The following is a 24,888-nucleotide window of genomic DNA, read 5'->3' as shown; positions in this document are numbered from 1 at the left end:
GGTGATGATTTCTTAAGCCAAATTGTTACGGGTGATGAAACATGAGCGGCTTACGTCATACCAGAATCAAAGCAGCAGTCCGTGGAAGTTGAGCAAGGGCATCGTTTTGCTGCAAGACAATGCCCGTCCGCATGTGGATAATGAGACCAAAGATCTCATCATATCTTTTCGATGGAAACTCTGCATTATCCTCCGTTCAGCCCCGATCTTGCGCCCAGTGACAACCATCTGTCCCTACACTTGAAGAAACACCTGGGCGGTCAGCGTCTTGGAGACAATGACGAAGTCAGAACAGTGGTGATGCAGTGGTTAACAAGTCAGGCGGCAGACTTCTAAGAGGAGGGTATTCAAAAACTGGTACAACGTTATGACAAGTGCCTTAATATTGACGGAAATTATGTAGAAAAGTAGATTAAGGTACAGACTTTCACGCAAGAATAAAATTATTGAGATATCTTAGCACGTCTTTTTTTAATTTCAAAACGGTACTTACTTAAAAAACACGCCTCGTACTTACAGGAGTAGGACAGAAATGTGGAAACACATCTCTCCCCAACTGAGAACGTTAGGAGCAGGGCTGGGCAGTTCGTCGCACTCGGGATTTTCACTCGTTAATTGGACACAATTTGGCACGACATCCTTCGGAAGGACATCCAGCAACTCTGTTAATTAATGGGAAACGTAATAATTGCCTGCACGAGGACCAGTGGTGGACCAAGGCATTATTGTTCAATCTGTGAACCTGTTTCTCTTGAACGTATCACCATTTTTTTTTCTAAAATTGTAATCATTTGTCTGTCTGTACACGCACATCAAGTCTACCGATTTACGTCCTATTTGAGTAAGTCCTTCTTGGTGCGTCGTTATTTTGTCTTAGAGTGTAGGTAAAAAAGTGACCGGTTGCTGTGTTTCTTAAAATAATGCCGTCCACAAAAAAAAAATGGTTCAAATGGCTCTGATCACTAAGGGACTTAACTTCTGAGGTCATTAGTCCCCTAGAACTTAGAACTACTAAAACCTAACCAACCTAACGACATCACACATATCCATGCCCGAGGCAGGATTCGAACCTGCGACCGTAGCGGTCGCGCGGTTCCAGACTGTAGCGCCTAGAACCGCTCAGCCACCCCACCCGGCTTATAGTCCACAGCCACGGTGGTCAACAACCAGTACAATGGATAAATTATCCTAGTGCAGATTACAAAATATTCGCATATGAATTGCCGAGTAGCGTTCTATAGGGGTGCCATCGTGGAGACGTGTGGAGGTTGAGTCTTATAACAGCCGCTGTGTCACTGGAGGAACTGGGGAGAGAACCAAGTCAGAGGGCACTCTTCATTATGGCGGCTGAATTCGACGGGCCGCGAAACCCCGTCGTAATTCGGTATTTCAGGCCGACTTCCTGTGACGCCCCCGCGGAGTTTCCCACTCCACGTAATCCAATTAAACTCTGGCGACGGGGCGTAAGGCGGCGGTAGCGGTTCTCCACTTCTGTCTCCATCACAGAGTCCCGGCTCTCGCTGGAGCCACTAAATAGCGAGGCACCAGGGGAAAATTGTACCGGCGGTAACAGGCACTGCAAAGTGGTGTGTTTAGTTGTATAATGACTGGTTACGTGATTAACCCACTACGGTTATTATTATTATTATTAGACGCGTTACAGGCCTTTACCAGACCACGCGAAGAATTTATGACTACTTGTTCTTCCTGTTCTTCCAGTACTATTTCATTCTTTCGCTAAAGGTGTAAGGTGTCAGGCAAATCCAACACCTTCCATGATAACCCTGACATGATAAGCAAATCCAGTAGCATGTCACATAGCTCCGAATAAATCGTGACTTTAAATTAACCAAAGTGATACGAGTAACGAGTGAGCAAATGGAATACCACAGACTAACACAAGAATGCCTAAATGCATGTCATACCTTCCCACCGTGAGACAGACGCAGTTCCGAGGGGATAAACGAGAACAGAAGCCGAGAGCAGAACCGTGTTAAGCTGGAAGGCCCTACGATAAGGGACGGACGGACACCCACGTCGCCAGCTAACCGCTAGGACCACACCAACCGCAAGTTTTAGCGTGAGACTTCTTCGCGTCTCTGTTACGTTAGGACCACCCCCCAGCCCATGTTAAAAGATAGAGCCCTCCAGAAGAACAGTATAGATCTTACGATAACGCTAAAAGGACCACAGCAACTGCAAGTTTTAGCGTGAGACTTTTTCGCGTCTCTGTTACGTTGCAAACTTTAAAAACATTACCCCACCACGAAAAGTATAACGTTTCTCATTGGATAGACAGAATTTTTGTAGGCGGAGCTTAAGGTTAACATTGAGACCCTGATTGGTCAGATGAAAACACTGCCAGATAGTTTTTTTTAAACCAACTTCGGTAAATTGTAGTAAGGAGAAGTTAGGAGAGAGTTGCTTCGGAGACGGCGAGGTGAGCAGAGCTGTGCTGCCCGCCGCCGCCTGACGAACACTGACAAGGTAATGAACGCTCGCGATGCCGCATAACAGTGCATAAAGCTTCACTCAGAACTGCAGAAGTCTCATCTGTTACACCCTCTTTTTGCGTAATACTAGTGTCGATCGTCAATTAAAGCTCATGGTGTTCACATTTGCCACTTGAAGTAAAAATCTGAAACGCGATGATTTTTCTGTTATATAATTATTGAGAAGCCACATCAGCCACTGTAATTTACGACAAGTTAGATAAGTAATTAAAGATAATTGAGGGTCACTGTAGACCATTTTGATAGTTTTCTCTTTTGTGAAACTTAATTTAGACCTAGATTATAAATGTGATATGGCATAGGTCATCCTTCGATCCATTGTAGAACTTGGAAACCCACTCAGGGAATATGCGTTCACATTTTTGTTGAACGCAGTTGGTTTTTATCATCCGGTATTCAAACATTTCCTTTTATCAATAGTGCAATTTATAAACAATGTTTTGTGAGTAGAATAAAATTTCCAATGGTAAACTTAACCGCTTTTTCGACGTTATTTTACCAGCTAACTAAAAATAGGAAAGCCTTGAACCCCTTCCACTAAATTTAGTTGGTATTAAGATTCTTTTACAGGGAGTGCAGTGGAGCTGACGCTGAAATCATTAAGTATTTGGTTATATCATCGCTAGTCTCACCGAACTCTTCTGAATTCTACATGTCATGTGTGGTCTGGCGTCTCCTTACCAGCAACAGGTCCCAGGTTCAAACTAGTCAATTCCCTAAAAAACACGCTCAGAGCGTCGTTGCGCGAAAGTGATAGGGAGACACGATATAGAACAAACAGACACCACGCAGAATGTTAGAAAGGCCCTCTTCCTTTCTTATGTGCACTTTGGTCTTTGGGCTTTAGGTGCTGTCTTCTCTGACATTAGTTCACACTTGTGTATTTTTTGTCTACGGACGCTTTTGTCTTCGATGTCCGCTGAATCTGCCTGTGCTTTTTCCAGAACAGTTATGACTTGCGCCATCCAAGGTGTAGTGGTTTTGAGCCTCTGTATGAATCTGAGTATTCTGTTGGTGAGTCTGGTCTGTGAGAGTCCGCTGATGTGGCCGCAAAATTTTAGTCGCCTTTTTCTGATGTCCGCTGGGAGATTGGACAACGTCTCTGTGGTGTCTCTCGAGTGAAGAGTGTACTCTCCGTCTATGATTTTTGGTCCATTAATATTCCTGATAATTTTTCCTTCGTCTGTGAGGATCTTCTCTAGGTCGCCGTTGGTGTGTAGCGTTTGTGTCTCGCAAGTTTATAGCACCTCACGTTTGATTACCGTATTGTAGTGACGAATTTTGATGGAGGTAGACAGACATTTTTTTGTTGTAGATACCCTGTGTATTGTACAAGGCTGTCTTTATCTGCAGGAACCTGGTGTTTTGCGTGATTTTCTCCTTTCCTGTTGGTTAGAGCACTTCCCATAGGTATTTAAAATGTGTTACTCTGGTGATCTTGCCGTATTTTGTATTTTGTGTTCGCCCGCCGGTGTGGCCGAACAGTTCTAGGCGCTTCAGTCTGGAACCGCGCGACGACTACGGTCGCAGATTCAAATCCTGCCCCGGGCATGGATGTGTGTGATGTCCTTAGGTTAGTTAGGTTTAAGTAGTTCTAGGAGACTGATGACCTCAGATGTTAGGTCCCATAGTGATCAGAGCCATAAGAACAATTTTTTTGTGTTTAAATTCAGAATTTCGTGTAGAAGAACTCTGTTTTTTGGAAGGAGATATGTACCCCTACTTTTTCTGCGCGCTCTTTGAGTATTTCTACCTGCCTGATTGCTGTGGTTTCGCTGCCTGCAAGAAGTGCCAGGTCGTCCGCGAAGGCTAAACAGCCAACTTCCAGTTCATCCTTGGGTCGTCCTTGTCGCACTGGCTTCCAGTACCCTTGTAATTTCAGCTCTTTCTCCCATTCCTTAATGACTAGGTTGAACACCTTTACGCACGCCTGTCCTGATCTCAAAGGGTTCAGAGATTTCCCGTCGTGTTTGTCAGTGTCTGATTAGTCGCAGTGTCTTGTTGTCCAAACCTTGTTCGTATAGGATGACGAACAATGACTGATGGTCAACGGAGTCATACGCTTTCTTAAAATCAACGAAAGTGCTTATGACTGGCGTATTTCTAAGGGCTTTGATTGTCACTGTAGTCTTCAAATTGAAGATTTGTTCTGCACGGGAGCGGCCAGGTCGGAAGCCCGCCTGGTACTCGCCGATCTTGTGTTCCAGCTGGTCCTGTGTCCTTTTGGGTAGGCATGCTGAAAGGATCTTGTGTGTGACTTGTAGTAGGGAAATGCACTTGTAATTGTTTACCTCTTTGCGGTCGCCTTTTTTATGTAATGGATGAAAATCAGTGCGCATTTCCAGTCATCTGGCAGCTTTTCTTATGTCCAGGTGTCTGCGGTAATGTGTGTGAGTTCTCTGAGTTGGGTCCGAGGTTTTTCAGTAGTCCGGCCACTATACCGTCTTCAACACCTGTTGTTTTTGAGTTTGAGGATGTGTCTCTGGACCTCCTCTTGTGTTGGGGGTAGTGAGTCTGTGTGCTTCTCTGTCGTTCCTCCTCTAGGAATCTCTCCGTGGGTTCTGGGCAATTCAGAAGTTCTGAGAAATATTGTGCCAGCATCTTGCTGTTATCCTTTTTGTCAGTGCCACTTTTCCATCACTTTTCCTTAAGCAGAGAGTCCAACTGTTCTTTCATTAATTTTTTTTCTTGGATTGTCTGTTAATTTTTGCGGTTGTTCTCGTATTTCGTTGGAAGCCTGTAAGTTTTCTGGGGATTTTTTGCTGTTGTACTTCTGATATGCACCTTTCCAAGTGATGTTATTATTATTATTATTGTTATTATTATTATTGGGTTCTCAGTCCATGTGAGGAAAGACTGCGGCCATGTGCGCGATGATTATCAAATATTAAAAAGTGTAGTTTATTATCTGTAGAGCTCGCAAACAGCGATACGTTTAACAAATAGCCTTTTATTTATAGTATCTGTGTAATGTAGAAGAAGAAGAAGAACACAGGTAATTTTTTTGGGTTAGACTTTTTTTCCTAGCTTGTTTGGTCTAGCGGAAGGCCGCCACTGTATCACAGTCTGATATTTTTATGTAAGTCTGTCCATAAGTTATCAGAATATATGTCCAACTGTTATTAGAAAGTGTTGGTTATTGAAGTAGTGAGCACTCCCGGAATAGCCACCATTAATTGTAATTAAAAACTCTAATTCAGAACGTGTTGCGGGGAGCTCTCTCTCCATAGCAGCATTTGGTCGGCCATTACGCTGACGATATTTTTCAATTAGAAATTCAGTCTGTAATATTAAATGTAAATGCGGGAGACTTCGCTATTTTGATCTTTTAATAGTTTCAAAGCTAGTAAAGTAAAGGAAAATTCCATTCATTAATGTTTTCGTACAGAATGAGTTCAGTATGTTTAAGATTGGCCGCTTAACGGCAGATGAGGTTCTCCTCTGTTTTTGCCTTGCAGATAACGAATAGTAAATACAGAAATATCTTCCGTTTAATAAGCATAAAAAAATATCTCAGTTTCTTTGTGGAAGTTGGTACATAAATGACCAGTACCCCTGAGAACCAAATCAATCATTACAGTTAGCGTAAAAGCACGCATATTTTCTCTCCATAATAGAAACCCTCACGCGAACTATCTGTTAGAAGGCGGTGAGTCGCGCGCTGTGTATAAAATATTATTTCGTGCGAACTTCGGAATGACCGATGTCCGTACGTATGTTATCGTGCTATAGGGTTATTTCAGAGTCTCATGCTGGCCCACAATATTTTACAAAGTAAATAATATTCCAGTGCAGAGAAAATATATTGCAGTATTCAGTATTTATTTTTTTGATTAATCACTGCATATATAGAATTTAACAGAACTCCCAGTCCCGAGTACCGCGATATGCACTGACAAGAGGACCACGCGTAATCGTCATCGCCGACTACATCAATATATCTGTTAGATGCGGCGGTTGGCCGAAATGAAAGCGACAGAAGTGGCAGCTCCAGATGGCGAAGCGTTTAGGAAATAAAATGGCATTTTTGGAGTGGGTCGGGCGAAGCATCTGCCATTACGTTAGCGTGGTTTCCAGACACCGGTTGGCGTAAGAGGGCAGAACCGCACTCCGAGGATCGTTGTGTCGTGTCCCTATGAAGAAATTTTTTACTTACAATTTTTACATTACTATCACTGCAAATATACCGAAATACGACAGAAAGTAACCGACTCGCAGACAGCGCAATACGCTATAAGGGGCGTTCAACAAATAATGGTAACACATTTTATTCTGATGATGATGATGTTTGGTTTGTGCGGCGCTCAACTGCACGGTTATCAGCACCCGTACAAATTCCCAACCTCTCCTCAATCCAAACTCACCACTTTCATGAATGATGATGAAATGATGAGGACAACACAAACACCCAGTCATCTCGAGGGAGGCGAAACATTTTTTTTCTGAAAGAATGCTGGTTTATTCAGGATCATAATACACCATATTTTTCTCCACTACTTTGGCACAAAACCCTGTTTTTCAACATTATCTCCGTTCAATGCAATGCCCGTGCCTTCTGTACACCCACATGGTACTACTTTACTGATCGACGTCGGAGCCAAACTCTTGGTGCACCAGTAATCTTCCCATCATGCACGTACCGCTTCATAGGGCGAAAAGATGGAAGGAGCGAGATCTGGGTTGTAGGGTGGATGAGAAAGAAGAGTCCAATGACGTTTTGTGAGCTCCTCTCGGGTGCGCTGACTTGTGGGTCTTGCACAGTCATGGAGGCTGAGAAGTTCGTTTGCATTTTTGTGGGGACGAACACGATGTACACTACTGGCCATTAAAATTGCTACACCAGGAAGATGACGTGCTACAGACGCGAAATTTAACCGAGACGAAGAAAATGCTGTGATATGCAAATTGTTAGCTTTTCAGACATTCCACAAAAGGTTGGCGCCGGTGGCAACACCTACAACGTGCTGACATGAGGAAAGTTTCCAACCGATTTCTCATACACAAACAGCAGTTGACCGGTGTTTCCTGGAGAAACGTTGTTGTGATGCCTCGTGTAGGGAGGAGAAATGCGCACCATCACGTTTCAGACTTCGATAAAGGTCGGGTTCTAGCCTATCGCGATTGCGGTTTATCGTATCGCGACATTGCTGCTCGAGTTGGTCGAGATCCAATGACTGTTAGCAGAATATGGAATCGGTGCATTCAGGAAGGTAATACGGAACGCCGTGCTGGATTCCAACGGCCTCTTATCACTAGCAGTCGAGATGACAGGCATCTTAACCGCATTGCTCTAACGGATCGTGCAGCCACGTCTCGATCCCAGAGTCAACAGATGGGGACGTTTGCAAGACGACAACCATCTGCACGAACATTTCGACGACGTTTGCAGTAGCATCGACTATCAGCTCGGAGACCGTGGATGCGGTTACCCTTGACGCTGCATCACAGACAGAAGCGCCTGCGAGGGTGTACTCAACGATGAACCTGGGTGCATGAATGGGAAAACGTAATTTTTTCGGGTGAATCCAGGTTCTGTTTACAGCATCATGATGGTCGCATCCGTGTTTGGCGACATCGCGGTGAACGCACATTGGAAGCGTGTATTCGTCATCGCCATACTGGCGTATCACCCGACGTGATGGTGGAAATGGCATGGCAAGCCGTTCCACAGGACTACATCCAGCATCTCTACGATCGTCTCCATGGGAGAATAGCAGCCTGCATTGCTGCGAAAGGTGGATATACACTGTACTAGTGCCGACATTGTGCATGCTCTGTTGCCTGTGTCTATGTGCCTGTGGTTCTGTCAGTGTGATCATGTGATGTATCTGACCCCAGGAATGTGTCAATAAAGTTTCCCCTTCCTGGGACAATGAATTCACGGTGTTCTTATTTCAATTTCCTGGAGTGTATATGACATGACGTGTCAAAATGCCATCGTGTAGGTATGGTGATTCCCTGCAAATGCTTTCTCCTAGTGGAGCCCTGAGATGTCTGTTTTTGTCGTCACGTAAGGAATTTGATAAAAAAGCTTCAAAACTGTTCTTATCCCATTGAAAGAGGAAAAGAACACATCTCCATAACAGCCATGTGCAAGGGCCTTTTTTTTCAATATCCCATCCGTCACGAAATGGGAACCACTGTGAAAATGAAAAATGTTCTATTGTCAACATGTAACTACACCTTCCAGCTACTTCCCTGCATACGAGAGGTGGTCAATAAATTAAAACAACATTATTTTTTTCTCCGCCCATTTCGCTTAAGGGGCTCCGGAACGCCCTATACTTTCAATGTTAAAATAACGCTTATAAATTACATCTTTCCTCACAAAGTATTTGAGGTACGAAGTTGAACTTTTTACAGATTATTTATTGGAATATGGGCTACAACTTAACACAGGGATTTTACAAAATTTTAGTTCAGTTATTAAAGATGCTTTTTTTTTCAATTGTAATGAAAATTCACAACATTTTTTTGCAATTTTTTATTTATATATTCAAAAATATACAGTTTTTTGGAAAAAGGCTGTGTTAAATTATGCAGAAGGTACTGTGTAACATTTACTGAAAGTTTGAAACAAATATGTTTGGAAGATCCTTAGAAAACATGTAATTAGTATGAGAAAATAAAAGTTTTGGGAATCGAGCGACAAAGATTGGATTAACTTTTTAGTGCATTCCAGGTCCATAGGATGGATTATTTTCATCCTCTGCAAACTCCTCCTCCAGCTTCCTCTTGTTCCTCCTCCTGTTTACTCTTCCTTGTATTTCTAGACTCTTTACAGCCCTGTCTGCAGCCCGAAGGCGTTCCTTGTCTAAAGCAAGCATCGCTCGTTGTTGTGTTCGTAGATTTTGCTACCATTTTCTTCAGTTGCAGTTACTGCAACACTGTTCCAAAAGGTGGTCATGTATGAACACTTATCACATTTCAGTTGTATTTCACTAGCAAGTCCTACGTGCTTTATTATGGAGAGTTCCAGACCAACTTCACTACAATGAATACATCTTACACAGTTTGAAAAAATTCCTTTGAGAACCGACATATCAAATATTTCATTCACATCCGATTCGCCCATAAAACATTCATAGTTTTCACTCATCGAACCAAGCTTCTTCTGTGAAGTATTTTCTTTCCCACTTTGACTGCTATGGGCAGGTGTACTTGAGAGGTTAGGTTCACTCACTTGGTTATCGTCTTTATTGTTTACAGTAATAACACATACCTTTGGCTTTCCAACATTTCTCCTTTTCTTAAAAGCCTTCAGAGGATTTCTAATAACTTTACTTTTACTCATTATTATACTTCAACAAAACAGAGACTCAAGAAACAGAATTAATTACGAATATTATCGAGATAACGACAGAGTAAATAAACATTAAACAATCGACAATCACACCAGCGATATATATTGAACCATCACGGGTTAGCCACAACACATACTTTATCTCACATCACTAAAATGTACCTGATGAACACGGACGTTAATAATAACACCATTTGACAGCAGTTTAACAGCGCCACAGTGGGTCACGCCCATGTAGAACACATTTCTAAAAAAAAAAATTAAAAATAGTTGTAGTCTTCGGAATTGAATAAATTATATATCTATTAAAAGGTAATAGTCTGCAGATTCAGAAAACGCAAAAAAGTAAAAATTGAACTTTTCATGATTTTGAGCCTTTCCGGAGCCCCTTAAAAGAATGTGCTATTTGTAGCCTTCAAAATGGTGTTTGGAAGTCACGTGCGTTATAAGCAGAGTTATCACTGAGTTCCTTCTGGCGAAAAACCAGAACATCGCAAATGTTCATAGTCGCTTGCAGAATGTCTACGGAGACCTAGCAGTGAACAAAAAGCATGGTATGTCATTGAGCGAGGCATCCATCATCATCGCAATAAAATCGCGCAAACCTGTTCGACCCCCCGTTTTCCGGCCAGCCACATACACCTGCAACGGTGGAATGTGTCGACACTCTCATTCAACGTGCTCGACGGATCACAACCAAACACTTCGCTACACAAGTGGCCCGGGACTCTGAAAGGGTTATTCTGTTTGATGTGCCCTCTCATGGTGTAACGATCAACTCTGAAGTGTATTCTGCTACTCTCAAACAAATGAGGAAACGACTTCAACGTGTTCGTCGCCACAAAAATGCAAACTAACTTCTCCTTCTCCACGACAACGCAAGGCCTCACACGAGTCTTTGCGCACGAAAACAGCTCACAAAACTTCATCAGACTGTTCTTTATTCTCTCAGATCTCGCACTTTACAGCTTCCATCTGTCTGGTCCAATGATGGATGCACTTCATGGGAAGCAGTACGTGGATGATGGAGAAGTTACTGATGCAGCAAGATGTTGAATCCGACATCGATCAGTACGATGGGCGTGTGAAAAGTCCGTGCAAAGTCCGAGAGATGCCACCATCAAAGTCTCGAATTTCGTGTGATGATCAAACATTACTGTATGAAATCCAAAACGCTTCAGGAGACTAAAGGGAAGCTTGACAAACATTACGGTGACTGCACCTTCGATTAAAACAGTTTATAAGTGGTTTCAAAATTTTCGTAGTGGCCTTATGGGCGCAAGTGATGCTGAACATTCTGGACGCCCTGTGGAGGTTACGACTCCATCAATCATTGATAAAATCCATGATATGGTGATGGATGACAGGAGAGTTAAGGTGCGTGAGATTGCTAGTGCTGTGGGTATCTCTAATGAACGGGTACATAATATTTTACATAAACATTTGGGCATGAGAAAGCTATCCGCAAGATGGTTTCCACGATTGTTCACGCTTGACCAAAAACGGAATCGTGTGAAGTGTCGCAAGGATGGTTTGCAGCTGTTCAGGAAGAATCCGCTGGACTTTAAGCATCGTTTCGTCACTGTGGATGAAACATGGGTACAGTACTATATTCCTGAGACCAAACAATAATCTAAGCAATGGGTTACCAAGGGAGAATCTCCACCAAAAAAGGCAAAGACCATTCCTTCGGCCGGAAAGTTTATGCCGACTGTCTTTTGGAATTCGCAAGGCATAATCCGACTATCCTGAAAAGGGTAAAACTATTACAGTCGCATATTATTCATCGTTATTGGACAGTTTGAAAACCAAGCTGCAAGAAAACCGCCGGCGCTTGGACTGCAAAAAAGTCCTTTTCCATCACGACAATGCACCAGCACACACCTCAGCAGTTGTAGTCACAAAATTAATGGAGATAGGATTCCAACTCGTTTCACATCCTCCTTATTCTCCAGACTTGGCTGCATTGGACTACTATTTGTTCCCCAATTTGAAGAAATGGCTGGCGGGACAAAGATTTTATTCAAACGAGGAGGTGATTGCAGCAACTAATAGCTATTTTGCAGACCCGGACAATTCCTATTATTTGGAAGGGATCAACAAATTAGAACAGCATTGGGGGAAGTGTATAAGTCTAAAAAGAGACTATGTCGAGAAATGAAAAAGGTTTATCCCAAACACGTAAGTGGTTTTTATTTTTGCACGGACTTTACAAACGCCCCTCATAGAGTGATACCATGCGGGCAAACAGGCCGTCCCAGATTGGGCGCGTGAGGCCCTCGCGTTGAACGGAGATTATCCTCAAAAGTAGGGTTTTGCAGCCAAATGAACGGGGAATACTATGGTGCGTTGGAATCCTGAATGAAGCAATCTGCTTTCAGGAAAAAATGTGATGTATTACTGATCGCGCCTCGTATATGTCAATACGGTGTGTCTACCAAAGATCCATTCTTCCACAACAAGCCCGACCTGTTGGGGGAATCCGAAATGGCGAGTGAGGGTTAGTGGGTGGGCGATGCTACGCTTGTGTTGTGTAAGAGGCTGGGAATTTGGGTCGCAACAGCAGTGTGCTCGGATCGCCGATGTGGTTATGGAGAGCGCTCACGTTGAGCGGGAGATTGGGGTTCGAGTCCCGCTACGGTGCAAATATCCACCTGTTGCCATTGGTTCGTTTCAGCGCCTACATGAGGCTAACGCAATTGAAAACCTTTGAATAAATATTTGTATGTACGGCCACTGGACTGCATAAGATGTCTGTTCTTCCGGACATGTCTAAAAGAGCCTATGAAGAATGCCTCTGTTGGTAGTGTTAATGCAGTTTGTTGATGTAGCATGAACGAATGCACTGGCTGGCACATTTTATGATTGACAATGTAATTTAACTCTCTATGTGACGATACGTAATTGTGTATAAATAAGATGTATCTCTGATTGTACGCTTTGTTTTGCTCATAGGTGGTTACATTATTCTGTGTGGCTTAGTTTAACTGCCAACGACGAATTTTGTTATCTAATGCCACTGATTTTATATTGCCTAGTATTATGGTATGAAGGGTTTTATGTGAGTTCAAATGGTTCAAATGGCTCTGAGCACTATGGGACTCAACTGCTGAGGCCATTAGTCCCCTAGAACTTAGAACTAGTTAAACCTAACTAACCTAAGGACATCACAAACATCCATGCCCGAGGCAGGATTCGAACCTGCGACCGTAGCGGTCTTGCGGTTCCAGACTGCAGCGCCTTTAACCGCACGGCCACTTCGGCCGGCTTTTATGTGAGTATGTCAGATTTTGTTACATGTGGGATTTCGTTGGCATGTGTCTCAGTTAACATTACTGTGTCAGTTTAACCTTTTAATACTCTTTAAGCGTTATTTCAGTTGGTATGCAGCAACCTGATGACCGTCTGTGGACCGGAAGTGTATGTCCAGCAATGAAATTTTGTCATTCGCTCTTGGCGGTAAATCACGACGTTCCTGACAACCACTCCGACTTTAGGCCACAAGTGGCCTATCCGGACCATCTGACCGCCGTGTCATCCTCAGCTGAGGATGCGGATAGGAGGGGCGTGTGGTTACCACACAGCTCTCCCGGTAGTTACGATGGTTTTCTTTGACCGGAGCCGATACTATTCGGTTGAGTAGCTCCTCAATTGGCATCACGAGCCTGAGTGCACCCCGAAAAATGGCAACAGCACAGGCTGGCCTGGATGGTCACCCATCCAAGTGCCGGCCACGCCCGACAGCGCTTAACTTCGGTGATCTGGCGGGAACCGGTGTAGCCACTGCGACAAGGCCGTTGCCCGTTCCTGACAGGGCGAGTTGTTTTTCGCTATATCTCTATATATGGAATCCGCGACGTGAGCACGTGTCTAAAGAGTTCAGTGAAACAATCCAACTTCTCCGCGTTTAGTTCCAAGGTATCGGAGAGTTCATAAAAATATAATCAACATCTCGGATGATCACCCGAGAACTCTCAAGTGTTGGGTGTTTATTTTTATTTTCCAGAGAAGCGCTGTTGTTGGTGTTGTCTTCAGCCCTGAGACTGGTTTGATGCAGCTCTCCATGCTACTCTATCCTGTGCAAGCTTCTTCATCTCCCAGTGCTTACTGAAACCTACATCCTACTGAATCTGCTTAGTGTATTCAGCTCTTGGTCTCCCTCTACGATTTTTACCATCCACGCTGCCCTCCAATGCTAAATTTGTGATCCCTTGATGCCTCAGAACATGTCCTACCAACCGGTCCCTTCTTCTTGTCAAGTTGTGCCACAAACTTCTCTTCTCCCCAATTCTATTCAATACCTCCTCATTAGTTATGTGATCTACCCATCTAATCTTCAGCATTTTTCTGTAGCACCACATTTCGAAAGCTTCTATTCTCTTCTTGTCCAAACTATTTATCGTCCATGTTTCACTTCCATACATGGCTACACTCCATACAAAGACTTTCAGAAACGACTTCCTGACACTTAATCTATACTCTTCTTCAGAAACGCTTTTCTTGCCATTGCCAGTCGACGTTTTATATCCTCACTACATCGACCTTCATCAGTTATTTTGCTCCCCAAATATCAAAACTCCTTTACTACTTTAAGTGCCTCATTTCCTAATCTAATTCCCTCAGCATCACCAGACTTAATTCGACTACATTCCATTATCCTAGTTTTGCTTTTGTTGATGTTCATCTTATATCCTCGTTTCAAGACGCTGTCCATTCCGTTCAACTGCTCTTCCAAGTCCTTTGCTGTCTCTGACAGAATTAGAATGTCATCGGCGAACCTCAAAGTTTTTATTTCTCCATGGATTTTAATACCTACTCCGAATTTTTCTTTTGTTTCCTTCACTGCTTGCTCAATATACAGATTGAATAACATCGGGGAGAGGCTACAACCCTGTCTTACTCCCTTCCCAACCACTGCTTCCCTTTCATGCCCCTCCACTCTTATAACTGCCATCTGGTTTCTGTATAAATTGTAAATAGCCTTGCGCTCCCGGTATTTTACCCCTGCCACCTTCAGAATTTGAAAGAGAGTATTCCAGTCAACATTGTCAAAAGCAAGAAACGTAGGTTTGCCTTTCCTTAATCTAGCTTCTAAGAGAAGTCGTAGGGTCAGTATTGCCTCACGTGTTCCAATATTTCTACGGAATCCAAACTGATCTTCCCCGAGGTCGGCTTCTACCAGTTTTTCCATTCGTCTGTAAAGAATTCGCGTTAGTATTTTGCAGCCGTGACTTATTAAACTGATGGTTCGGTAATTTTCACATCTGTCCACACCTGCTTTCTTTGGGATTGGAATTATTATATTCTTTTTGAAGTCTGAGGGTATTTCGCCTGTCTCATACATATTGCTCACCAGATGGTAGAGTTTTGTCAGGACTGGCTCTCCCAAGGCCGTCAGTAGTTCCAATGGAATGTTGTCTACTCCGGGGCCCTTATTTCGACTCAGGTCTTTCAGTACTCTGTCAAACTCTTCACACAGTATCGTATCTCCCATTTCATCTTCATCTACATCCTCTTCCATTTCCATAACATTGTCCTCAAGTACATCGCCCTTGTATAAACCTTGTATAGAGAAGCGCAGAGACTCGATAATGCAGTTGTAGGCTAAGTGTACACCACGAATATTTCAGAAAGCTGCGCCGCCCCCCCGGTACGGACTAGCCAGCTTTACCTATTGACTGGCCTCTGACGTCAACTAGTTCCCGAAAATATTCAGCCAGGGGTGCGGCGTCGGGATTAACACCAGGTTTCGAGGGGCGAAAATAATCCCTCTGCGGACTATATATTCGCGGGAAAAAAATGAACAAGAGTGACGTGAGGGTAGCGGCGATGCCTCTTCGCCCGGGAAAGGCTTTTGTCAGCAGGCGAAGAGGTGGCGCCAGATAAAGGCATCGAAAATAGAAACGGGAAGGGGCGCGCGCGTTGACTCTCGACGCAGAGGAGGTGACGCTCCAGGAGCGCAGTATAAATTTAGCACAGGGTTTAATTAAAACATCAGCACTGAATACTCCGGGACACACCTACACACACCACACAGAATTTCCTTATGCCGGGATGGCAAAAGAACGCAGCATCATCAAAATAAGGAACATTCTCTCTCACTCTTCGTTTGCTTCATAACTACTACGCTCTCTAATTTGAAATCTGCTTCACAAGAAAAAGAGAAGCAGTATGATCTCTAATTTCAAATCCGCGTCACAAGAAAAAGAGAAGCAGTATGAAAATATGAATGACGGAGCGAGTGAGAGAGAGGGGGAGAGGGAGAGAGAGAGAGAGAGAGATGTAAGTTAGTTTGGGAAGAAGCGAGAGAATTGTAGGAATGATTCAAGGAAACAAGAAGTGAAATAAGAGTGGATTCTGCGATTCCGCAACTGAAAATCGTCGCAGAAAGCGGACTCGCTGATGAGACTCAACTGCGTCTAATTAGGGAGGCAAGTGGAATGGTAAACATCGGGGGTTTCGTGGGTGGATCAAAGCGGAGGCTATCCGCAGACGGACGTTACTTCCTGTCAATACGATAGTGGCTTTATAAAGCTAACAAAACAGCAAGAAATTTTAGTTAAACGGCTGGACCGTAACAAATCAGATTTATTCTCATGAACTAAAATCTCCGTCCGAACAGGTCTCGGAAGGCCGACCGACTGCCAAGTCATCCTAATCCGAGAGGCATCCGTACATGCAGGTTTGGAGGAGCATGTAGTCAGCACACCACTTCCGGGTAGTTGTAACTTTTCGTTAGCAGAGCCGACACTTGTCAGTCAAGTGGCTCCTCAATTCGCCTTACTAGGGCTGAGCTCAGCCCACTTGGCAACGTCGCTCGGCAGTTCCTGACGGTCACCCATCCAAGTGTTGGCCATGCCCAACAGCGCTTAACTGCATTGATCTGACGGAAACCGGTCTTACCACTGCGGCAAGGCCTTGACAGATTTATGCTAATGGAAGTATCTGATTCATTTATTTGTGTGTTATGTGGGTCGTTCGGATGCGAAACGTGCCAACAGATTTCCAAAGAAGGTACACTTTCTATGTACAAATACACTGCCTGACAAAAAAGGAAAGCACCTAGACATGATCCAATGTGAGTAGCACTTCGTACACGGACACGGTATTGGCGGGCAAGTAAATGATTAAGAGTTTTTGTGACCAGTCCAAGATGCTACTACAGGCAGGTGACCGAGCGAGGTGGCGCAGTGGTTAGCACACTGGACTCGCACTCGGGAGGACGACGGTTCAATCCCGTCTCCGGCCATCCTGATTTAGGTTTTCCGTGATTTCCCTAAATCGTTTCAGGCAAATGCCGGGATGGTTCCTTTGAAAGGGCACGGCCGATTTCCTTCCCAACCCTTCCCTAACCCGAGCTTGCGCTCCGTCTCTAATGACCTCGTTGTCGACGGGACGTTAAACACTACCCACCACCACCACAGGCAGGTGTGAAAATGAATGTGCGCAACAGAAAATAATAAACGCTATGATGATTTAGCCCTGTCTGACTAACCCCTGAAGCAGATCTTACGATATCTTAATGCTCTTTTTAACATATAAATTACAATCTAAACATAAATAAATGATGAAAGCAACTAATACTACTAAATGATAAACGTTGTTGTTCAATATGTATTTATTATAGATTGAAATCAACCCTTTAAGTGTATATTTCCTAACTAAAATTATTAATCAATTGCCCAACTCTGGCCCTTGTTATGACTGCACGGTCTAACATCACTGACGCGAAATGACTGACAGCATCTGCGTACAAAACACTAGAAGACACTACTTTCAAAGGAGGTCTACAGTGCTATGGAACCTCAGTGGAAATAAACTAACGTGATCACAGCTGTTTAGCTTTGATAGCCCTAATAAGCCGAAGCAATTTGCGATACCGCCGTACGTACTGCGTCCGATGCGTCGAAGTGAATGGTTCTCGTACTCGTCTGCGACGATGGAAGAACTCCAGCCAAAAATAAACTCTTCCAAACAGTAGAACGGAAGACGGCTGTCCTCTGACTAATCAATACTATCTTCTCTGTCTTCTACAGACGATAAACGCGAACTCCCAACCACAAGGGCGGAGTTCAGATAACGCCTCAACGTAAGTATAGGCAGAGGAAGTGATCTCAATTACTGAACGCTGCGCACTCAACGACGATTTCCAATCCGGAGGTGAAGTCCAGAATCGTATAGGTTCGCAACAGTACAGTGCCTAACTGTTCTAACTAGAAACTCTCCTGAGAGCAAAGACAGCAAGTCCGTCTGCACCAACAAAGCTGATACTGAGCGACCGTCACACACGGGCGCTCACAACGGAAAACCTCGTCTCCCCACCGCTAGCTCCCCACCCCCGTAATTCCGAAAACGAATCATATTCACGAAATCGCGGAATATTCTCCCTGTCTACAGATTCTTCTGAACGCCGACCAACCATATTTTAGTCTTTTGTAGTCCACCGTTGAACATATGAGTCTGGCGAAATACCATCTGACTTTCGGAAAAGCACCATCCACACAATTACGAAGACGGAAAGAGCTGACAAGTGCGACAATTATCGCACAATCAGCTTAACAGCTCATGCATCGAAGCTGCTTACAAGAATAATATACAGAAGAATGGAAAAGAAAATTGAGAATGCGCTAGGTGACGATCAGTTTGGCTTTAGGAAAAGTAAAGGGACGAGAGAGGCAATTCTGACGTTACGGCTAATAATGGAAACAAGGCTAAAGAAAAATCAAGACACTTTCATAGGATTTGTCGACCTGGAAAAAGCGTTCGACAATATAAAATGGTGCAAGCTGTTCGAGATTCTGAAAAAAGTAGGGGTAAGCTATAGGGAGAGACGGGTCATATACAATATGTACAACAACCAAGAGGGAATAATAAGAGTGGACGATCAACAACGAAGTGCTCATATTAAGAAGGGTATAAGACAAAGCTGCAGCCTTTCGCCCCTACTCTTCAATCTGTACATCGAGGAAGCAATGATGGAAATAAAAGAAAGGTTCAGGAGTGGAATTAAAATACAACGTGAAAGGATATCAATGATACGATTCGCTGATGACATTGCTATCCTGAGTGAAAGTGAAGAAGAATTAAATGACCTGCTGAACGGAATGAACACTCTAATGAGTACACAGTATGGTTTGAGAGTAAATCGGAGAAAGACGAAGGTAATGAGAAGTAGTAGAAATGAGAACAGCGAGAAACTTAACATCAGGTTTGATGGTCACGAAGTCAATGAAGGAATTCTGCTACCTAGGCAGTAAAATAACCAATGACGGACGGAGCAAGGAGGACATCAAAAGCAGACTCGCTATGGAAAAAAAGGCATTCCTGGCCAAGAGAAGTCTACTAATATCAAATACCGGCCTTAATTTGAGGAAGAAATTTCTGAGGATGTACGTCTGGAGTACAGCATTGTATGGTAGTGAAACATGGACTGTGGGAAAACCGGAACAGAAGAGAATCGAAGCATTTGAGATGTGGTGCTATAGACGAATGTTGAAAATTAGGTGGACTGATAAGGAATGAGGAGGTTCTATGCAGAATCGGAGAGGAAAGGAATATGTGGAAAACACTGATAAGGAGAATGGACAGGATGATAGGACATCTGCTAAGACATGAGGGAATGACTTCCATGGTACTAGAGGGAGCTGTAGAGGGCAAAAACTGTAGAGGAAGACAGAGATTGGAATACGTTAAGCAAATAAATGAGGACGTAGGTTGCAAGTGCTACTCTGAGATGAAGAGGTTAGCACAGGAAAGGAATTCGTGGCGGGCCGCATCAAACCAGTCAGTAGACTGATGACCAAAAAAAAAAAGTCCACCGCGGAAAGTTTGCGGGGAAAAACCGCTTCTTCGATCCTCTCACCTGCGTCCAAGATTTGCAGTTCCCGGTTATCCTTATGATCCTGCAACAATAGCAGCCGGCCGTCACCATATTGTGCTCCAGAGCTCAGGTGCCACGATGTCCTTCTAGATACGTCCTGTTTTTAAGCAGGACCAACACCAGTGCGGGCCTTCCACAAAGAACTTGAGTTCTGCCTGCCGTTTCACCTCCACTGGCGTTCCAACCTGTACTAGTATAGGCGTTCATTCATTACGCCATTCTGCTTATAAAGACACTCCGTCACCTTTCGTGCAATAAGCGTTAACAATTATTTACAAGGCGTACGTGACAATGTCAGTCTCCTTTAAATATTCATATATACGTTGTACATCCTATCAAATGATACCTAATTGTGGTTCACGGCAAAGTATGTGGATGAGTGCTTGTAAGGTGCGAAATTATGGCCACCTTACACCAGTACAGTGGTTACCAGACTGCATCAGTACTGTTCGTGTTTTGCGCTGTTACCAGGCCTGATAAAGTATACAGGGTGTTACAAAAAGGTGCGACCAAACTTTCAGGAAGCATTCCTCACACACAAATAAAGAAAAGATGTTATGTGGACATGTGTCCGGAAACGCTTAATTTCCGTGTTAGAGCTCATTTTAATTTCGTCAGTATGTACTATACTTCCTCGATTCACCGCCAATTGGCCCAATTGAAGGAAGGTAATGTTGACTTCGGTGCTTGTGTTGACATGCGACTCATTGCTCTACAGTACTAGCGTCAAGCACATCAGTGCGTAGCATCAACAGGATAGTGTTCATCACGAACGTGGTTTTGCAGTCAGCGCAATGTTTACAAATGCGGAGTTGGCAGATGCCCATTTGATGTATGGATTAGCACGGGGCAATAGCTGTGGCGCGGTACGTTTGTATCGAGACAGATTTCCAGAACGAAGGTGTCCCGACAGGAAGACGTTCGAAGCAATTGATCGGCGTCTTAGGGAGCACAGAAGAGTCCAGCCTATGACTCGCGACTGGGGATGACCTAGAACGACGAGGACACCTGCAATGGACGAGGCAATTCTTCGTGCAGTTGACGATAACCCTAATGTCAGCGTCAGAGAAGTTGCTGCTGTACAAGGTAACGTTGACCACGTCACTGTATGGAGAGTGCTACGGGAGAACCAGTTGTCTCCGTACCATGTACAGCGTGTGCAGGCACTATCAGCAGCTGATTGGCCTCCACGGGTACACTTCTGCGAATGGTTCATCCAACAATGTGCCGATCCTCATTTCAGTGCAAATGTTCTCTTTACGGATGAGGCTTCATTCCAACGTGATCAAATTGTAAATTTTCACATTCAACATGTGTGGGCTGACGAGAATACGCACGCAATTGTTTAATCACGTCATCAACACAGATTTTCTGTAAGCATTTGGGCAGGCATTGTTGGTGATGTCTCGATTGGGCCCCATGTTATTCCACCTACGCTCAATGGAGCACGCTATCATGATTTCATACGGGATACTCTACATGTGCTGCTAGAACATGTGCCTTTGCAAGTACGACACAACATGTGGTTCATGCACGATGGAGCTCCTGCACATTTCAGTCGAAGTGTTCGTACGCTTCTCAACAACAGATTCGGTGACCGATGGATTGGTAGAGGCGAACCAATTCCATGGCCTCCACGCTCTCCTGACCTCAACCCTCTTGACTTTCATTTATGGGGGCATGTGAAAGCTCTTGTCTACGCAACACCGGTACCAAATGTAGAGACTCTTCGTGCTCGTATTGTGGACGGCTGTGATACAATACGCCATTCTCCAGGGCTGCATCAGCGCATCAGGGATTCCATGCGACGGAGGGTGGATGCATGTATCCTCGCTAACGGAGGACGTTTTGAACACTTCCTGTAACAAAGTGTTTGAAATCACGCTGGAACGTTCTGTTGCTGTGTGTTTCCATTCCATGGTCAGTGTGATTTGAAGAGAAGTAATAAAATGAGCTCTAACATGGAAAGTAAGCGTTTCCGGACACATGTCCACATAACATATTTTGTTTCTTTGTGTGTGAGGAATATTTCCTGAAAGTTTGGCCGTACCTTTTTGTAACACCCTGTACACATGGCAGTGACAAAAGCCATGGGATACGTCGTAATATCGTGTCGGACTTCCTTTTGCCAGGCGTAGTGCAGCAGCTCAGCGTGCCATGGACTCAACAAGTCGATGGAGATCCATCCATAATTGCGAAAGTGTGCAGGAACTGTGTTACGGCGTAAAGTCAAGCGCCGACACGCCAATGGGGAGCGATAGAGCGGAGAGGGCTGCGAAGGAGAGGTCAGCCAATTGCACGCTGAGTGACCCCTCTCCAGGACGACAATGCGACAGCAGCGTCCCCTATCTGAAGAGGACACAAGCGCCGCGGCCCACTGGTCGCTGCCCCGCTAGGAGAAACTTCAAGACTAGCATCCTGAATAGAAGCGACAACTGTAGTCACTTTTACGAGCATTGAAACTTTAATAGTTGCAACTATTTATTTACAGCTCGTACTACATAGATACGTGTTTCAAAGTTTTACTGACCTTCAAAGTAGTCACCAGCGTTGTGTGTAACCCGTTGCGAGCGATGTGGAAGTCGTAGGACACTCTTAGCAGTGCCAGTTGTGTTGACAGTTCGAGCGGCGCTGTCTATTGGACGACAAATTTGTGGAAGTTCTGAAGCGAATGCCGTGAAGTGTTTCCTTCAGCTTAGAAATCGAGGGCTTAAGTCAAGGGAGTGCGGTAAGTGGTATAGCTTTTGGCGGCCCCATCAGGCAAATAAATTAGTAATGGCTCTCACTGTACGTGCGTGAGCATTGTCGTGCAAAATGATTATCAGGTCCTGCAGAAAGTGTCATCACTTCTGTGTCTAAGCTGTTCATTTTTGGAACACAACCTACGACCAGCTTTCTGCATTATACAATATTGGTACTTGTGCATCCGAGGTAGATTGTTCCTACATGTCGGTCAGGGGCTGAAGATGGAGTAGCAAAACGCTGAAACTGGCTGTCAAATGAAATATGGCTGGAAATTTGACGGCTGAAAGGTGTTTAATTCGACATCCTCTATCGAGCAGCCAAGACCTGCAACCATCTCTCAAAAGATGGATGTACAGAGACCTAACAAACAGTAGTTACCATGTGTTTCATACGGCGCCTAATTGTTTCCCATTACAGACAAAATGATATTTTACGTGCCTATGCAGTAGAGCAGCCTAGATTAATCTAGTTCGATACTTGTTTTGTCGATAGATATTAAAAGGGACAGTGAAACACAAAGAATAAATAGTACTCCAGCAGCAGCGACTGATTGCCCTGCCGCATGGCGATAGCACTCACCGTGGGAGAGCGTGGTGCTATCACTGCTGGACTGCTATTTATTCTTCGTGTTTTACTGCTCCTTTTAATACTTATCGATGAAACGAATATTGGACTGGACTAATCTGGGGCCGCTCTGTCGAATGGGCATGTAAGTTTCCGCATTAAAAATCGTTTTGTTTGTAATGGTGTAAGGTGGCGTGGTATCCTGTCATTCATTTCTTACATATTCCGTCCTCACAATCGTATTCTGCACATCAAGATGCTTCATTCGAACCCAAACTCGATCAGGTAGAGTCAATTTTGTATGAATTCATGTAAGCGATATTCAGATCTAATAAGTAAATCACAAGTGCGCACCGAGGTTGAAAAAGTCGAGGCCGGTGTACACAACATGACGGCCACAGGAATTTTCGTTCTAAAGAGGCGACCAGCCCACTGGGTGGCCCGTCCCTTCAGAGGGGTGAGTCAACACACACGTACTTCGGCCGGAGCGATCACCCAGAGAGAGGACAGCTTTTGCCAGAGCGAAGGGATAACGACTCCTGTGTTCGACTTCAAAGCAAATTTATTAATTTATAGGAAAAAGTTTCACTTGATTTCTGAGAATTTTTTTTGCAATAAATAACATTTTTCGTTCGTTTAATGTTTTTCTTACACTAAGTAGCGATACTCCAGTACCCAAGTGTTCCACTAGTTACGTAAGAGTACAGAATAATTTTGTGTCTTTTCCTTACAGTGGAATGATATTTGTTGAAGAATTTTTTTAAAGCAGTTCTTGTTGACACATTAGGAGCGTCTGTCTGACTTCTGTAGTAGTGTGAGGGGGAAATTGTTTCTTGCAGGAGGCAAAGGGTACTTGTTGGATCAATTCATTGCACAACTTGACAAAATAAAACCCACACACTCACAATGGGAAACAATTAGGCGTCGTCTGAAACACATGATGATTAGTATTTGTTTGTGCTGACTCCCGTTACACATTGCAAAAACGAAATTGCAGATATCGGCCGAAACACCAGAGGAAATGCTCCCGGCAATACTTAGAAGAGACAACCTGTGTAGATAAGAAACTACATTGCCATTAGATTAAATGTACATATCTTGCAATGTGAGTCGTAAGTTAAAATCGTTAGCGACGTAACAGAGACACTCGTTATCAAAACAGAAGAAATATTTGCAACCATTAACTAGTGTAGTACAATGGAAACATAAAACTGATATGAATCACAAAATAAAATAAAATATAACTTGTGAACGAATAAGTTTACAACCCTGACAAAGTCAGATATTAGATGAGTATGACCAAGTGCAGACATATTACGCCGTGTCGTCCGAACAATACACAGCTAGGATAAAAGCACCACAGGCACAAAGATGAGAGCTGGTGCCAGTGCGATAGAGACTCACCACCTGCGCGAGTTCCACCAGCGCCCCGGTCGGCGCTGAGGATAAAGATATCGACTTCGCCTCGGCCGATTGGCGGCCGAGTACAATGCGCCAATGACCGGACGACAACCGATAGAAGCCTACTCGGAAGACAGAAGAGCAGCTCTCGCCCATTTGCTTGTACGAGGGCTATTCGGAAAGTAAGGAACGATAGGTCGTGAAAAGGAAACCACAGTGAAAATCAAAATTGTTTTATTTGCAATTAGTTAGCTACAACTTCCAGCTACTTATCTCCATAGTCGCCGATCCGACTTAGACGTTTGGCGCAGCGTTGTCCCAAGTTGCCAATACCCTCGCTATACAGGGTGAAAAGTATTTAAGCTGACAAACTCTGAGAGGTTGTAGGTGACATCAAAATAAATATTCTTCCCTAATGTCATTTTTTCCTATGAGGATTATTTCAACCGGTGGAGGCCATATTACGCTCTTTAGTTGTTAGA

At 44.0% G+C, this 24,888-nt stretch overlaps 1 protein-coding gene and 1 pseudogene across 2 annotated transcripts in view; both read right to left on the bottom strand.

Annotated features, from left to right (window-relative positions):
- Nucleotides 1-24,888, bottom strand: part of LOC124551045 (putative protein TPRXL) — a 567,200-nt gene that overhangs the window by 56,007 nt on the left and 486,305 nt on the right. The gene's annotated exons all lie outside the window — the stretch shown is intronic.
- Nucleotides 13,501-13,618, bottom strand: LOC124551617 (annotated as a pseudogene).

Source organism: Schistocerca americana, chromosome 9 (genome assembly GCF_021461395.2).
Source record: "Schistocerca americana isolate TAMUIC-IGC-003095 chromosome 9, iqSchAmer2.1, whole genome shotgun sequence".
Lineage (NCBI taxonomy): Eukaryota > Metazoa > Arthropoda > Insecta > Orthoptera > Acrididae > Schistocerca > Schistocerca americana.
Note: the sequence above shows the minus strand (reverse complement) of the source record. Positions and strands in the feature narration are given on the sequence as shown.